We start from the raw sequence: 14657 nt of genomic DNA on the forward strand, positions 1-14657 counted from the left end.
AGGACAGTGTGGACACGAAACCCTTCAAGCTGTGGCACAGACAACCCCACTTGGAGAGACAGGATCCTGGGGGCAGGAATGCTCCATGCAGCGGGGTGGGCAGGAGGAAATGGAAACCCAATTAAAGGGGGCAGGCAGGGAGGAGAATGCAAACAAGGAACTCTTTATGGAGGGGGCAGGGCAGTTGGACCAGGAACCCTCAATGCAGGGGGGAGGTCAGGAAGAAAGGGAGCCCACTTTGAGAGAGCAGGCCAGAGAGGAGACATAAATATCCATGAAGGGGGCAGGGCAAGGGGATAGGGATCCTAACTTTGAGGGGGAGGGGCAGGGAGGAGAAGGTACCCTCCATGGATGGGGCATGGCAGATTTGTAGGGAACCCCAGTTTGACAGGTTGGGGCCAGCAGAGAAGGTACCCTCCATGGATAGGGCAAGGCAGGGGGGACAGCGAACCTCACTTTGAGGGGAAGGCATTGGGGAAAGGGAACCTCTCATTGAGGGAGAAGTGCAGGGAGGAGACAGAAGCCTCCATGCAGGGGACAGGACAGGGAGGAATAGCAACACGGAACCCTTCATGGAGAGGAGAGGCTGGGTGGATAGGGAGCCCTACTTTGAGAAAGCAAGGATTTTGGCACAGGTCCTCAAATAGATTGCAGGGCAAGGGGAACACGGAAGCCTCCATGCAGAGAGAGAGGCTGGGGGCTAGGGAGCCCTACTTTGACACAGCAAAGACTTAGGCACAGGTCCTTAAAAAGATGGCAGGGCAAGGGGACAGGGCATCCTTCATGAAGGTAGCAGGGCAGGGAGGACAAAGGACCACACATAGTCTGAGCAGGATAGTGGTGTTAGGGCATCATCCATGGAGGGGCCAGGGAATGGGGTACATGGGAGTAGAGATAGGTAACATGGGAATCACCCCTCCATGGAGAATCCCCTATGCCCCCATTGTGGAGCCCTTGTTTCCCTTCCCATGGTCCCCTGTCCTCCTGCCTGCCTTCCCTAGGGGCCCCTTTCCACTCTGCCTTTTCCCTCCCTGAAGGGTCTTCTCTTTCCCTGCCCTGACCCCTCACTCACAGGCACCTGAGGGGCATATGCTCTGGTCTGTCCAGTCTTCATCTCTCCTGCCTCCAGGCTGAGTGTCCACTCTCTGTACCTGAAGCACATTCTCACCTTCTTCATCTGTCTGAATCCTACCTGAGCCCTCAAGACACATCTCAAATATCATTTCAAATGTCAAATCACAAGCAGGGGAAGGGGAAGGAGGGTAGGGGGGGAAGGGGTGGGGGCTTGCAGGTAGGGTGTGGGGGTTGGGGGGGAACTGGGTGGTGCAGGGTGTGGGATATGGTTTGGCGGGTGGGGGTGGAAGTGGAGGGTAAGTGTGGGGGGTGAGGTTGGTGTAATCATGTTTAGTGGGGGCTGGCGGGTGAGAGGTGGTAGTTGGGGGGTGGTGGTGTGGGTTGTGGGGTGTCAGTTGGAGGTGGCATGTGGGGAATCGGAGGTAGGGGTAAAGAGTGGGCGGTTGGTGGAGGGAAAAAAGGGCATAGAGGGGATAAATGGGGATGGAAGGAGACTTGACTTGAAGGCATTGAACACACAATACAATATAAAGATGATGCATTATGGAATTGCACACCTGACCTATGCAATTTTAATAATGAATTTCACCCAAATAAGTTTGATTAAAATAAATAAAAGGTGTGTCTTTGAGCTTGATTAGATTATGAGGTTGGAGCCCTCATGAATAGGATTCATACCCTTTTAAATGATACTTCATGCTATACTTATCAGGGGATGACTTTATATGTTATATGAATGTGTAACCACTATTTTATACACTTGAAACTAATATTGAATGTCATCGCTAACTGAAAAAATTAAATTAGTAAAACAATTTTAAATAAAACAAAAACAAAATACAAATAAGAGTGATCTTGAAAAGATATAAATGAGATCATTTCAGTGTGTGCCTAAAAGCCTTCAGCGCTCTAGCAGTGATCAGCTCTCCATGCAGCATCATGCCTGGGATCATGTTGCACTGCTGGGAGAGGAATGCCCTATCTTCTTTCAGCTGTCCCTGCACTAATCTGGTGACATGTGGCACTGGTGCAAAGCAGAACTGTGCTTCCTTGAAAGTGAGCTAAGCATCATTTTGGCTGCTTAGTTCTAGAGTGGGAGCAGACACAGAAAAAATCAATTTAAGCCTTAATGGTTCTAGTAGCCTTTCAATCCACCTGGACCTCTGTCCTCCCTTCCCTACATTCCAGCCAGCCTGGCTCACCCAGCCTTGAGGAAAGAAGGCAGAACAGTGTTGCCTGGAAGCCAGTGAGCATGCATGTGGTGGGAAGGTGGAGAGAGCTGCAGTTCTCTCAGGATAGAAATAGAGGGATGACTCTGGTTAAATCAGCCACGCATGAGGGTACTCTGCCTTTCACTACATGATGACGGGATCACACCTGCATGATCCTGCCATGCACTAGCTCTCCTCCCTGGGGACCCAGTATCATCCACAACAGGAAGCAGCTCTCTGGCCTTTGAGAATCCACAGACACTCTGGGAAGCGCTTCAGCTCAGACAGTTGATCTCAGATTACAGACCCCAGTCATCTTAAATACAGGGAAGCTGCCTCTTTTGACTTTTTCATTTTCCTTCTACAAAGAATGCCAGGTTGGGACTTCTGTACACTGGTCAAAGATGTGTAAGGACCCAGCGGGTGGCAGCTGGACCTGGTGTACCCTGGGACATTTGTTGAGTCACCTCAGACTCAAAACTGACTCTGAGCTTGAACCTGCATCAATCTGGTGAATACCACTCACCTCTACCTGGGGACTCCCTGAGAACTGTCCTCCTGCAACTTGAGTACTTGCAGAGGCTCTGCCATTAACTGAGGCTAACAGGCACCCAGCAGATTGAGGCAGACAGAGAGGCAGAACATGGGGTGCTCTGGGACTTTTGCTGACCTGTCCCCAGGCTCAGTGCTAGTAAAATCCAGCTTGGGTGCCCTGCTTGGACCTTCCTGTGCTCACTCAGCCTCAGCAGTGGCTGTCACAAAATGTGAATTGCTTTGTAGATCCGAATAGAATGCCCTGGGCCAGTCACATAAAGCATCTGACATTGGCCAGCACCAGTGTCCCTTCCAGGAAGCTCCAGGACCATAACTCCCAGGTGCAAGCTTCAGAGCACATCAGAGCAGGATACAATTAGCCTCACAAGAGGCATATCCAAAGAGATATTTAGGCAAGCACCAGACCCTGCTGAGATGCATTGTGCTCCACGTGGTCAACACCTGTCAGCAGCTCATACACTGTAGGCAGGGTCCACTGTGGTCAAAGCCAAATAGCCTAAGCATCAATTCAACACATGCATGGGCCAATGGCAATCAAGAATCCACTACCACAGGAAGGTTCACAAAACACACACAGTGGACATCCCTGGAGCACTCAGTTCACGTGACCAAAAAATTGTGCTACGGAATTCCACAGGACACCTGCTACACAAAGCCACACTACACAGACTTGGATTCTCATACACAGAAACAAAAACACAGAGGCAGACAAAAAGTGAAGGCAAAGACACATGCCCCAAATTCAAGAACACGAGTCACATCCAGAAAAAATAATCAATGAAGTAAAGGCAAGCAAGATACCAGATACAACATGTTTAAATAAAAATTGTTGTTAGGATGTTAATAGAAGTTAGGTGAAGAATGCATGAAATCAGTGGGACCTGGAAAACTGATAGTAAGCATGAAAAAGAACATTTAATCCACATAAAAGTTCCTGTGAGAAATAAAGACTACAATCCACATAAAAGTTCCTGTGAGAAATAAAGACTACAGTCTTTGAAACAAAGAATACCCTGGAAGAAAGAAATAGTTGGATAAAGTAGAGAATTGAATTAGTGATTTGGAGGACAAGGTCGCAGAAGACAAAAGCAGAAAAAAAAGTTCTGAAAATGAGGTCTGCTTAAGGGATTTTTGGGACAACATGAAGCATAGCAACATCTACATTATAGGAGTACTAGAAAGAGAAAAGAAAGGTTAAGGGATTGCAGTCTATTAAAATAACTAATGACTGAACATTTCCCTACCCTGGTGAAGGAAAGACACACAAGTCCAGGAAGCTCTGATTCCCAAACGAGATGAACTCAAAAGGCAAAGACATATCACAATTAAAAAGACAAAGATTAAAGACAGGACATCTTAAAACAACAAAAGAAAGATAGTCAGTTACCTACAAGGGGAACTGTCAATAAAGAATCAATTACCACAGGAAGGTTCACATAACACACACGGGGGGCATCTCTGGAGCACTCAACTCAGGTGATCAAGGAGCCTCTGACACTGGGTTCCACAGGATACATACTACACAAAGCCACACTACCAAGACTTGGATTTTCATACACAGAAACAAACACACGGAGGTAATCAAAAAGCAAAGACAAAGAAACATGCCCCGGATTGAAGAACAAAAGCCACGTCCAGAAAAAATGCTAAATGAAGTGGAGGGAAGCAATAGACCAGATACAGAGTTGTCAGCTTATTTCTCTACATAATCATACCAGGCCTGTAGGGATTGGCAGAAAATATTCAAAGTAATGAAAAGCTGGGACCTTCAACCAAGACTTATTTACTCAACAAGGCTGTCATTAAAAATGGATGGAGAAATAAAGAGCTTCCCAGACAAGAAACAGCAAAAGAAGTGTGTTACCACCAAAGCATCAGTTTAAGAAATGTCAAGAAAGAATAAAAAAAAAAAAAAAAAAAAAAAACAGAGTAGAAAGAATAAAACATATCTGTGAATAATCATTTTAACTGTAAGTGGCTTAACTGCTGCAATTAAAAGACATGGTAGCTGAAGAGATAAGAAAACAAGAACCATATATTTGCAGTCAACGAGAGACCTACCTCAGAATGAAAGAGATACATATGAAAAGCAAGGAGATGGCAAAAGATATTTCATGCAAGTGCAAATGATTAAAAAAAAAAAAAAGCTGGAGAGGTAATACCCATAGCTGTCAAAATAGACTTTGAAGAAAGGAGATGGCAAAAGATATTTCATGCAAGTGCAAATGATAAAAAAAAAAGCTGGGGAGGTAATACCCATAACTGTCAAAATAGACTTTGAAACAAAGGCTATATTAGGGGAAAAAGAAGGACACCACATAATGATAAACTGAGCAATCCAACATGAAGATATAACCCTTGGATATATGTATTTTCTCAACAAAAGAGCACCTAAATGTGTAAATCAAATCATGATGGAGCCAAAACTGGTTTGGCTCAGTGGATAGAGCGTCGGCCTGCGGACTGAAAGGTCACAGGTTCGATTCCGGTCAAGGGCATGTACTTTGGTTGCGGGCACATCCCCAGTAGGGGGTGTGCAGGAGGCAGCTGATCGATGTTTCTCTCTCATCGATGTTTCTAACTATCTCTCTCCCTTCCTCTCTCTGTAAAAAATCAATAAAATATATTTAAAAAAAAATCATGATGGAACATAAATGGAGAGACCAACAATAATACAGTCATAGTATGGGATTTTAACACCCAGTTGGCATCAATAGATGGATATTCCACACAGAAAATCAAGAAGAAAAGAATGGCCTTCAATAACACTCTAGATCTAATGGATTTAATTGGTATCTTCAGAGCATTTCACCTTGAAGCAGTAGAATATACATTATTTTTAAGTGAATGTGCAACATTTTCTCATATGGACCACAGGTTATGGCACAAAACAGTCTCAGTGAATTTAAGAAGATTGAAATCATATCAAGAATCTTTCCTGGACATAACTGTATAAAATTAGAAGTCAATAAGAAAAAATGATATACATGTGATCTATTACAGAATTGTACACACCTAAAACCACCCCGCCACAATAAACTTATTAACAAAGAAATAAAAGCAATGAAAAAAAAAATCTGGAGATAGATGGTGGTGAGAGTTGCACAATGTCAATATACTTAATGTATACTTAAATGTGGTAAAAACTGTAATTCTTATATTTTTTGACCACAATACGTATTAATAATTATCAGATTAAAAAAATAAACAGAAAAAGAAATGAACTGCAAAACACAGAAAGTCTTGGAGGCTAATTAACATGTTACTAAATTATGAATGGTTATCAATGAGATCAAGGAAATAATGAAATGATACCTTTGAAGCACATGGAAATGAGAGCACAACAAGCCTAACTCTATGGCACCCAGCATAAGCTAAGATGGAAATTCATAGCATTACAGGCCTACCTCAAGAAACAAGAAAAATATGAAATACATCATTGAACTTTACACTGAGAGGAACTAGTGCAATAGAAAAACAGACACGACAAAGTGAAGAGAATAAAGGAAATAATAAAGATCAGAGCAGAAATAAACAAAAGAGTAAAAAAAAAACAAGAGATCAATGAAGCATGGGCAATTGTGTGTCAGTGGTTAGAGCTATGATCAATGCACCAAAGGATCATGGGTTCAATTGCCAGTCAAGGACAAGTACCTGGATTGCAGGTTCACCCCTGCCCCATGTTGAGGTGTGTGTGTGAGAGATAACCATTTGATGAGTGTGTCTCACCTCTCTCTCTCTCTCTCTCTCTCTCTCTCTCTCTCTCTCCTTCCCTACTTCCCTCTTCTCTTTCTAAAAAAAAATTAAATTAAAAAATCATTGGAAAAAAATATCCTTGAGTGAGGATTAAAAGAAAAACCACCTCTCAACCAACACAGGTGCTTGACTGGATTGCTTCAAAGTGCAATTCATCAAACTTTCAGAGAAGAACTAATACCTGTTCTCCTCTAACTCATGCAAAACATTCAATTCAAAGGAAGACTCCTAAGCTCATTTAATGTGTCCTATATTATCCTAATCCCCAATCCAGAATAGGACTCTACAAAGAAAGAAAATTATAAGCCAATATCCCTGATGACCGCAGATGCTAAAATCCTCAACAAAATATTGGCAAACTGGATCCAGTAACACATTAAAAGGTGGGATTTATTCCAGGCATGTAATCTTGGTACAGTATCTGCACATAAAGAACATGATACAGCATAAACAAAATAAAGAATAAAAATCACACGGTTATGACAATAGATGCAGAAAGAGTATTCAACAAAACTCAGAACGCATTCATTATAACAACTCTCAGCAAAGTGTGAATAGAGGGAACGCACCTCAACATAATGAAGATCATGTAGGACAAACCTATCGCCAACATCATACTCCATGGACAAAAGGCAAAAGTGTTTTTCTTCAGATCAGGAACAAATCAAGGATGTCTGCGGTCATCATATGTATTCAACATAGTGCTGGAAGTCCAAGCCACTGCCATTAGAAAAAAAAAAAAAAACAAAAGAAATGAAAAGCATTTGCATTGGAAAGGAAGAAGTATGACTCATCATTTGGAGATGACATAATGTATATAGAGACCCCCAAATGATTCCATAAAAAAACCACAAACAAACAAAAATAAAAACAACTGTAGAAGAAATAAATGAATTCAGAACAGAGCAAGATAGAAAATAAATATCCAGAAATCAGCTGCATTTTTATACACCAATAATGAACTCTCAAAAAGGAAACTAAGAAAAAATCTCATTCACATTAGCATAATAAAACCACAAAATACCTAAAATTACATTTAACCAAGGATGTAAAAGACCAGTACTCAAAAAATTAAAAGACACTGAAGGAAGAAATTGAAAGCCTGACCGATGTTGCCAAGTGGTTAGAGTGTCAGGCCATACATCCAAGGGTCATAGGTTCCATTCCAGACAAGGACACATACCTGGATTACAGCTTTGATCCCTGGCCACAATTTTGTTGAGTGCAGGAAGCAACCAATCATTGTGTCTCTCTCATATCATTGTTTCTCTCTCTGTCTGTCTGTCTTACTTCCCCCACCCACCCTCTCTGTTCACTCTCTCCCTTGCACACCTTTTCAAAAAGCAAAGGAATAAACATCCTCTGATGAGGATACCTGCATAATAAAAGGAAGGAAGGAAGGAAGGAAGAAAGGAAGGAAGGAAGGAAGGAAGGAAGGAAGGAAGGAAGGAAAGAAGGAATGGAGGAGAAGAAAGAAAGGAAGACAGAGAAAGGAAGGAAGAAAGAAAGAAAGAAAGAAAGAAAGAAAGAAAGAAAGAAAGAAAGAAAGAAAAAAAGAAAGAAAGAAAGAAAGAAAAAGAAAGAAAGAAAGAAAGAAAGAAAGAAAGAAAGAAAGAAAGAAAGAAAGAAAAAGAAAAAGGAAGGAAGGAAGGAAGGAAGGAAGGAAGGAAGGAAGGAAGGAAGGAAGGAAGGAAGACAGAAAGAGAAAGAAAATGAAGGAAGGAAGGAAGGAAGGAGGGAAGAAGTTAAAGAAGATTCAAATAAGTAAAAGCATATCTTGGGTTCACAGATAGGAAGAATTAACATCATTAAAATGTCCAATGTCATATTTCAGATAGCTACAACAAATGTCACAAAATTTATATGGAAGTACTAAAAAACAACTACACTAAAAACAAACCAACAAACACACACACACACAAATAAAACAAACAAAATAAAACCAAACCAAATCCACAGTGATCTTGAAAAAGAACAACAAAGTTGGAGGAATCATGCTAACTGATATCAAACTATACAACAAGGCTAGAGTAATAAATAGAGCATGGTACTGGCATAAAACAGACACATAGATCATTGGAACAGAACAAAAAGCCCAGAAATAAACCCATGCATTTATGGTCAATTAATTTCTGACAAAGGATACAAGAGCATACAATGGGGTATAGATAGTCCATTCAATAAATGCTACTGGGAAAATTAGACAGATCTGTATAAAATTAAAAGATAGCAGACTACCATCATCCATCATATAGAAGAATAAATGAAGAATGGACTAAAGACTTGAATGTGAGAATCGAAACCATAAAAATTTTAGAAGAAAATAAAGGAAATAAATTCTCATAGTAATATTTTTAATTCTGATATATCTATTTGGGCAAGGGAAGCAAAAGAAATAGTAAACAAATGGGACTACATCAAAGTAAAAAGTTGTTGCACAACCAAGGAAACCATGAACAAAATGAAAAGACAACCCACTGAAAGGGAGAACATATTTACCAATGATACATCTGATAAGGGCTAAATATCCAAAATTTACAAAGAACTAATAAAATTCAACATCATAAAGAGCCCAAACAACACAAGTTAAAAATGAGCAAAGGACCTAAATAGACACTTCTCCAATGAGGACCTGCAGATGACCATTACACGAATAAATAAAAAGATGCTGAGCATCACTAATCATTACAGAAAGGGAAATGAAAATCAGAGTGAGGAATCACTTCACATTTGTCAGAATGGCTATCATCAATAAATCAATAAACATCAAGTGCTGGTGAGGATGTGGAGAAATGAGAACACTCGTGTCCTCTTGGAGGGAATGCAGATTGGTGCAACCACTGTGGAAAGCACTATGATGCTTCCTCAAAAGTTAAAAATATGACCTAGCATTTCCACTTCTGAGCATATATCTGCAGAAACCTGAAACACTGATCTGAAAGGGTATATGCACCCCTATGTTCATTGCGGCATTATTTACAACAGCGAAGATTTCACAGCAGCCCAAGTACCCAGCAGCAGATAAGCGGAGACAAAGCTGTGGTACATTATACACAACAGAATACTACTCACCCGCATACCCAAAAAGGAAATCTTATCTTTTGGAACAGCATGGATGGAGCTGGTGAGTATTATGCTAAGTGAAGTAAACCAGTTATAGAAATACAAGTTCCTTATGGTTTCATTATATGTGGAATCTAATGAACAAAATAAACTACAATCAAAATAGAAACAGGCTTTTAGATTTAGAAAAGACAGGTCTCAGAGGGGAGGGAGGTTGGGGGAGTAGGTGAAAAAGATAAAGGGATTAAGCAAAGAAAAAAAAAAAACTAATAGACACAGAGGAGTTTGGTGATTATCAGAGAGAAAGGGTGTGTGTAGAAGAGGGTTTAGAAAGGATATATTGTGATGGAAGGAGACCTGACCTGGGGGGAGGGGGAATCCAACATACAGAAAATGTGTTATTGAACTGTATAATCCAACATACAGAAAATGTGTTATTGAACTGTATACCTGAAAGCTTCATAATGTCATTACCAATCTCTCCCCAATAAATTCAACTTAGAAAAGTAACACGTTGTGACACATGCTACAACCTGGATGCACCCTGAAGACATGACGCTCAGGGAAATAAGCCAATCACAGAAAGACAAATACTGTGTGATCACTCTCACATGAGGTCCCTGGAGCCATCAGAGTCATAGAGACACAGGTAAGATGGAGGTTACCAGAGGTGGAGGGTGGATGCTGTGTTGTTGTTTAGTGAGGCCAGAGCTTCAGTTGGAGAAGATGAGAACAGTGATGGAGATGATGGTGGTGACGGCAGCACAACCATATGCCTGTACTTAACAGCACTGAACTGCGCACTGTAAAATAGTGAAAATGGTAAATTTCATTGTGTATATTTTACTGTGATAAAAAATATACCAAAAAATAGAAGGCACTGTCCTTGGTGTGGGTGAATCAGATAGAGCTATTCTTTATCTGGACTGCATGGAGAATGCACATGATAAAAGAGCACAGGACTCAACACTCACACGAGAAAATGGGCACAAAGGGAATCAGGAAACCTGACTTACTGGGTGCTTGGGTCAATGTCAATATCGGGTTTGTGAGATTTTCTTAAGATATTATTGAGGGAAACCGGGTCAGATTAGCTGGGCCACCTCTGCATTATCTCTTACAAATAATGTGAATCCACAGTTACATTTTTAAAAAGGGTAAAGAATAAAAGGAGTGACCCAGATTTGGTTTTCTTGCCCCAGAGATTCTGGTCCAGCAAGGCCAGTTGTGGTGGGGGCTGAGTATAAGGAATTGCCCATGGGAACTGGGAGTCAGTGGGGTTGAGGGCCACCATCTAGACCAGTGACCTCCACAGCTAAGTTCTCATATCATCACGGGCTTTCCATAGCCTTTAATAAGGTGCTGTGTCTCAGCCACTTCTAATGTGATCCCTTGGGTGAACAGTTCCTTCATGTACCACATGGTTTCTTAAAGGAGGTTCCAAACCTTTTAACCATCTCACAAACACAACATGGGCAGCACAGTCCTCCCACAGTGACCCTCTGCTTCATTAAATCACTTCCACCAAGGGACAAGTATGGGCGCGTTGTGCCATTCCAGGAACGCTGGGCCAGGGTCCTGTCGACAGAGCAGAGTCACTTCTCGGTGTTTTGGTTGGGTCCCAGGCACACTGCCAAGGAGAGAGGCTACCCCAGGACAAGGATGAAGGAAGGCAGCATTGTCATTGGAAGCCCGTGCCTTTTAATCATCTACAGATCGCAACTGCAGAAACAACACTTATGTTCTGTTAAAGGTCAGGAAGGATAAATGATTTTTCTTTGTGTACCCGGCAGAGTGGTATTCAAAATTATGGTAAAAATAATACCTTGTCTTCATATGCTCTCTCCTTCCAGAGATGGCTCCAATTTACCTGTCAACTTGACTGGGAGATGAAAAAAGTAATTCTGGTGAGTGAAATAAACACATCCCCATTTTTAGGGGGTTAACCGAAGATGAGAGACAGAGTGTCCCTCATCAAAGGTCTGACACTTTACTGTGTGGTCCAGTCAGAGAGGTTCTAATTGATCATCAAAGACTGAATCATTAGGGTAATAACGTGGGCTGTCATAAAGGATTTTTCAGTGTCTGAACCCAGTAAAATCTTCCTCCTTGTGTTCCATGATGTGGGACAGGGAGCCACCGAAGTTCATCCTCTTCACCCAAAGACGCAGTGCTCAAGGGCTCCTCTCACTTGTGGATTCAGCTGGCAATGAGCACAGTCCAAAGGGGTAGAGGTCAGACACAGGAGTGCTGTCAGGAAGGCCTGGGAGTAGCCACTCATGGCTGTTCTTGCCTCTGGCCAAACCTGACTCACATGGTGAGAGAGGCTCAGAAACGCAGAACAGCACAAACACCTTGCATCTTGGCACATAGGACAGCACACTCACCCTCTTTTTCCAGCGCCTGCGCAGCCAGCCAACTCAGTCATCTTCTTCAGGAAGAACATCCAGAGAGAACAATAAAATAATGGTACCCATTCGCATAGCACTTCAAAGTACTAAAAGAAAAGAAACCCCTCCCCAGGCATTTCTAAAGCCATGGCCTGGGCATAAGCCCCTCAAATGCTGAGGAAAACCCATCTCTGGTGAGGACCTGGGACAATGGGGCCCTGGACTCCAAAGTATTGGGGGGAATCCTGATTTTTTTTTTTCTTTTTCTCTTGCCAGTTTTCCCGGGAAAGCATCCTGTTATATGAAGCTTCCACACAGCTCATGGGGAAAGAGGAGTCTAAGATTATCAGCAAACCAGAGCTTCCAGCAGAAGGACCTGGATGGTGGCTTAGATGCAGGGGGAGAGGAGCTGTGGGTGAGCTGGGCCCACACAGAGCACACCCCAGAGGCTAGCATAGGTGCTACGCACGCTCTTGCTGAGGTCACCCCCAGGGCTGCTGAGACAGAAGTGAGGTGTGAACTTCATATGCTCACAGACTGACACAGTGGGCTCTCACCTCTGCCACTCAGTGGTGGGAAGACAGACTGTGGAGCCCATCCAGTAGGGGCAGCACATCCATCACCGGCCTCCTCTGAAGTCTGGAAGGAGAAAGAAACTGCATGTGAACAGGCGCAGGGGTCAAGGGCAAGAGGTCAGGGCTGTAGAGCCCCAGCCTGCAGTCGCACCACACGCTGCACTTTACTTTCAAGTACAAGCTCTTTTTTTGCCAACAGCACAACATTTTTGCAATAGTAAGAATTGTAGGTTTGACTTTGAAGAAAAGAATAACTCAAATTACATTAGAGATTTCAATGTTAGTTTGTCACATCTTCGATGGATATTTCCTGAACCCATTGTGGTTATCATTTCACAACATATGTAAATCAAACCACAGAGCTATCAGCTAGAAACTTATACAGTGAAAAAATATCAATTATTTCTCAATAAAGCTGGGAAAAATAAACAGTGCCTTAATAAATGGGGAAAATGTGGTTATAGGTGTAGTGGAATGCATACATCATAACTAAAAGAAAACAAATCCGGATACACATGTATAAAATAGTGTCATCTCGCCCTGGAGGCGTACTCCTTGTTTGAGTATTGACCTATAAACCAGGAGGTAATTCATGGAGTCCCTGTCAGGGCCCAAGCCTTGGTTGTGGGCTGCAACCTTACTAGGTGGCAGATAGGATGCAGCTGATAAATGATTCTTTCTCATCATTGATGTTAGTATCTCTCTCTCCCTCTCCATTCCTCTCTGAAGTCAATACAACATATATTAAAATAAATTAATAGTAATACCTTAAAAAGGTATCTGGATATATAAATGTAAGAAAGAGAAAAGGAAATACTTAGAAATGTGGACAGCCTCAGGGTCCACAGCTCAGGCTGTATTTGAAGAATTCCTCATTGGAAGGCTAATATATACAGTAAATGTTCATATTTGATAATCTTTAGACATGAGCCACAGCAAATTTTCTTTTTAAACAGTTTTTGCCATTCTTATTGCAAAATCTATATATATACAAGGCTAATGTGCTAAGTTTCCAACCCTCCCACCAGTTGCTATGACATGCACTGACCACCGGGGGCAGATGCTCAACACTGCAGCTGCTGGGATGTGCACTGCCCATTTACAGAGAAACATCATTGCAAACCTGGAGTCCACAATCAACACTCTGCTTTTCCCAAGTGGACACAGGCCTCGCCACCACCCTGATGTGACACCCCACCAAATCGCAGCCAACAATGCCTAGACTCCATGGCACAAAGCCTACAGCCCAGCCAAGCAAAGAAATGGTGGCTGTGGGCACCAGGTAATGACGTCACATAGCGATGCCTGGTTTCCTCTCCCTAGCAACCAGCCTCCTTGGAGTTTCTTCATCCCACTTGCTTTATAGACAAGCTCAAACATTTTACATTTTAACCAAATGTCTTTGAAGTGTTGTCATGTGCCTCATATCATTAGATACTCACACAAGTCCTGGAATAGGTAGATAGGAGACTCATTGGAATCCTATTTTCTTTTCATTAGCCAGAAAACGAAGATTTAGAATGTGTAGAAACTTGACCCAACTGTAATTAAGTAAGAAATGGTAGGACTTGAAAATCACTTCAGGTTTTCTCAGTGCACAGAACATAGTCAAAACACTGCTATAGTTAAATATTTCATCCTTTGTTCTCCCTGCATGATCTACAATAACAATCTGCTTCGTAATGATATTTACTGTGGTGTTGCTACAATATCCTGAAAGAAAATTTGGGGTGATTCAGTGGGCTTTAAAAAGTTTAGCAAACTGATGAACAAGAACAGAACCAGAAACAAGGAGGCATTGATCGGACTATCGGGCCTCAGAGGGAGGATAGAGGAGGGTGGGGGGAGGGGGGAGAGATCAACCAAAGGACTTGTGTGCATGCATATGAGCCTAACCAATGGTTAAGGACAACAGGGGGTTGGGGCATCCGTGGGGAGGGGTGTGGGATGGGAATGGGGGGATGAGGACAAATATGTGACACCTTAATCAATAAAGAAATTTAAAAAAAAAGTTTAGCTAAATCAGAAAGCAG

At 42.2% G+C, this 14657-nt stretch overlaps 2 long non-coding RNA genes and 1 other non-coding gene across 4 annotated transcripts in view; 2 read left to right on the plus strand and 1 right to left on the minus strand.

The window, feature by feature from the left end:
- The window catches only part of LOC129148462 (uncharacterized), a 39407-nt gene extending 25242 nt beyond the window's left edge, over positions 1–14165 (minus strand). Inside the window, exons 1-4 of one of the 2 annotated variants that reach the window (XR_008555463.1) lie at positions 14067–14165; positions 12607–12688; positions 12047–12090; positions 11485–11541 (exon numbers count right to left, since the gene is read on the minus strand). This is a non-coding gene — a long non-coding RNA (uncharacterized LOC129148462). Of the gene's footprint in view, positions 1–11484; positions 11542–12046; positions 12091–12606; positions 12689–14066 lie in introns of those variants that run through there. The other variant, XR_008555462.1, reaches the window with a different exon arrangement.
- LOC129148465 (small nucleolar RNA SNORA74) lies at positions 1983–2181 on the plus strand. Its single transcript, XR_008555466.1, has one exon. It is a non-coding gene; the product is annotated as a small nucleolar RNA SNORA74 (small nucleolar RNA).
- Positions 9467–12616, plus strand: LOC129148463 (uncharacterized). Its single transcript, XR_008555464.1, has 5 exons — positions 9467–9720; positions 10162–10308; positions 11220–11412; positions 11513–11566; positions 12326–12616. It is a non-coding gene; the product is annotated as an uncharacterized LOC129148463 (long non-coding RNA).
- Positions 14166–14657: the final 492 nt, after the last annotated feature.

The sequence above is a fragment of the Eptesicus fuscus genome (genome assembly GCF_027574615.1).
Source record: "Eptesicus fuscus isolate TK198812 chromosome 16 unlocalized genomic scaffold, DD_ASM_mEF_20220401 sc16_unplaced_1, whole genome shotgun sequence".
In the NCBI taxonomy this organism is placed as follows: Eukaryota; Metazoa; Chordata; class Mammalia; order Chiroptera; family Vespertilionidae; genus Eptesicus; species Eptesicus fuscus.